This window comes from Myotis davidii, unplaced genomic scaffold (assembly GCF_000327345.1).
Source record: "Myotis davidii unplaced genomic scaffold, ASM32734v1 scaffold68, whole genome shotgun sequence".
NCBI lineage: Eukaryota > Metazoa > Chordata > Mammalia > Chiroptera > Vespertilionidae > Myotis > Myotis davidii.
The window spans coordinates 1,204,192-1,207,483 of NW_006300376.1; the positions used below are offsets into that span (position 1 = coordinate 1,204,192).

Consider the following 3,292-nt stretch of genomic DNA (forward strand, 5'->3'; position numbering starts at 1 on the left):
AGATACACAATTATTCACAGATATGCCACCTATAGATATAAAGTGCTTATTCCTGAAACATGACTTTAACTCACAAAAATTATGAGATCATCTGCAAGCATCTTATTTGGAGTTAGGAATCTTCCCAGGAAACGTTACCTCTCCTCACTTTCAGTTGTGTGTGGACGACTGTACCTGAGAGCAGAAACCATGAGCAGGGTTCAGGGGAGTGTTTCTGGCCCCACTAGAGGGTGGAGGGGACCAGAGGTCGAGTGGGCCGGGATCTCCGCTGAGTCCCGAAGCTCCTAGGTCACCCTGGCCCACTCCCGGTGCTGGGACACAGGCACTATGCATCCTGAATTTCTGGCAGGATCCGTCAAGATCTCCTTGTCCAGAAATGTCCCCTCACTGAGGGAGTCATTTGCATTGAGACTTCCTTCAGGAACGCAGACGGGGCTGTGTTCCTGGGAGAACCGGGGAACTGTGAGGAGGGCAGTCATGCCCACCTTAGAGCCGGTCATTTAAGCCCAGCTCTGTCCTAACAACCCGCTCAGAAGAATGCTGGCTGCTCAGGAGGCCTGGGCGGTAGGAGAGAACTTGAGGGTTACGTTCTGGAAAAGTGGCTCTCTCAAGAGAGAGCAGTTCTGAGGGGGAGGCAGCTATTTGGAGACCTGGGGCAAAGGGGCAGAAAATAAGAGAGGAGCACAGAGAATGACCTGACTCCTCTGGGATCAGCTTAGAGACTTCCCCACCTCCTCTCACCGACCAGGTAACAAACAGGGAAGGAGGAGATAACCGTGCCTTTCCCATTTCCCTCCCTTGCTAGAGAGCGTTTACCTCCAAACCCAGTGCCTGACCTTCCCTCGGACTCCCCTGTCACCTCACCACACAGGGGTGTGTGTGTGTGTGTGTGTGTGTGTGTGTGTGTGTGTGTGTAGCCCTGACTCTCTTACAAGAAACCTTGCTGTCAAACCTGATCTGGACCAGGAGCGCGTGTTAACAGAGTAGCCAGGAACAAGGCCTCTAGACGGCCTGGGTTTGAACCCTCAGTTGGTTACTTATAAACTGTGTGCTTTTGGCAAGTTATGTATCTTTCTGTTCCTTAGTTTCCCCATCAGTGATGTGGAAATTTGATTCCTATCTCCTAGGATTGTGAGGATTAAATGGAGTCATACATGTGAAGCATTTAGCACAGTGCCTGGGGCATACATTAGCAATCAAACAATTCCAGCTGCTTTTAATTTGAACTATGTTGAGCTTAAATGATTAGGCTCTGTACAAATCAGCTGAGGATGTAAAGAAGTGTCATTTGCAATAGTGAGTTTGCTCCACCACCCTAAACCCTAACTCAGCCTTTGTGTACCTCCCTGTCCTCACTCACAACAAGGACCAGAGGGGACTGTGGAGGCCCCATATAAGGAAAACAGCTCCCAGACCGGGGCTGGGCAAATTTTTCCAACTCTAAGTAAGGGAATTGAGTTTTCAGACCCCTTCCTCCACGCCACCTATCAGGTGTTGGTTAAGAGTTGCCTTGTTGCAGGAGATCCATAAACTCCAAAGAATTATATAGTGTCTTCTTGCCAAAAAGGATAACATACAATAAACTCTCATGCTCTGAGGGTGACACACATGACTTTTTTGAGATGAGTTAGAATTAGTGTCTCCTCTTTTGTAAATAAGAAAGTATATGTAAAAAAATGTAAAACCTCATCATCATACATAGTTATGTATAATTAAGCTCACTCTTTATGCGTGGATGTGATTTCCATCAGGATAACTACAAGCCCAAGGAAAATCATCATCAGAAGTGCACTGAAGTGCCTAAGGCAACTGAAAATCAGAATTCTGCCCACTCAGCTATTTTTACAAATTATATACCTTTGTCAGTAGGTTCTGCATTTGTCATTATATTAACAAATATCCCTTTTCCTCATATCCCTGAAACAATTATGTGCTCATTCATGAAAGAAAACTAAGCTTATTAAAGGTATCTATCTCCTTTAAAAACAATAGTCCTTGGGGGAGAAAGGGGAGGTAGTGTTCACTGGGTACCAAGTTTTAGTCTGGGCTGATGAAAAAGTTCTGCAGATGGATAGTGATGATGGCTGCACAACAATGTGAATGTACTTAACCCACAGAAACGTACATTTAAAACTGACAAAAATGGTAAATTTTATGTTATGTGTTATTTTACCACCATTTAAAAAGTTATTAAAACAAGGAAAGGTTAATTGCCAAAGAAATTCCAATCCAGTCCACAGAGAGATAGCAATATATGAGAAAGAAGAATAAAATATACTAATCAAGGAAGTCTTTTCCCAAAAGAAAACAGCTCCACTAAGATGAAAATTTTAAATATTAAACAAAAGATTTTTTTTTTTTAGTAAATATTTAAAGAGTGTATTTTCTTGTCCTGGCTTCGATGTTAAAGTGTCCAAGAAGTAACACTCAAAAAAACTTTCAGGCCCTGACCGGTTTGGCTCAGTGGATAGAGCGTCAGCCTGCCGACTGAAGAGTCCCAGGCTCGATTCTGGTCAAGGGCATGTACCTGGGTTGCAGGCACATCCCCAGTAGGGGTTGTGCAGGAGGCAGCTGATCGATGTTTCCTCTCATCGATGTTTCTAACTTTCTATCCCTCTCCCTTCCTCTCTTAAAAAATAAATAAATAATATAAAAAAACTTTCAGGAATGAATTTGGTGACTGATGGGGATTTCTTATTAATCAGAAATGCTGTTTTCCATTAATTAACGAGGTTAAACAGTTGTGGGGGAAAACACAGTAGAGGCTTTGGTCCATCACTTCTTCATGTGACTATGAGTAAGTCTCTCTGAATTTATGTGTCCCCAACTTGTTTCTTTCTTTCTTTTTTAATATATTTTATTGATTCTTTACAGAGAGGAAGGGAGAGAGATAGAGAGCTAGAAACATCGATGGGAGAGATACACCGATCAGCTGCCTCCTGCACACCTCCCACTGGGGATGTGCCCGCAACCAAGGTACACGCCCCTGACCAGAATCGAACCTGGGACCCTTCAGTCTGCAGGCCAACGCTCTATCCACTGAGCCAAACCGGTTATGGTGTGTGTGTGTTTTTTTAATGTGTTTTTTAAAATATGTTTTTATTGATTTCAGAGAAAGGAAGAGAGAATTACTGATCGGCTGCCTCTTGTACGCCCTGTACTGGGAATCCAGACCACAACCTGGGCATGTGCCCTGACAGGGAATCAAACTATGACCTCCTGCTTCATGGATTGAGTCTCAACCACTGATCCATACCAGCCGGGCTGTCTTCCTGTTTTTTTATTCTACAGA

The 3,292-nt window shown here is 43.8% G+C and overlaps 1 protein-coding gene across 1 annotated transcript in view; it reads right to left on the reverse strand.

The window, feature by feature from the left end:
* LACE1 (lactation elevated 1) overlaps positions 1 to 3,292 on the reverse strand; it is a 151,617-nt gene that overhangs the window by 7,010 nt on the left and 141,315 nt on the right. The gene's annotated exons all lie outside the window — the stretch shown is intronic.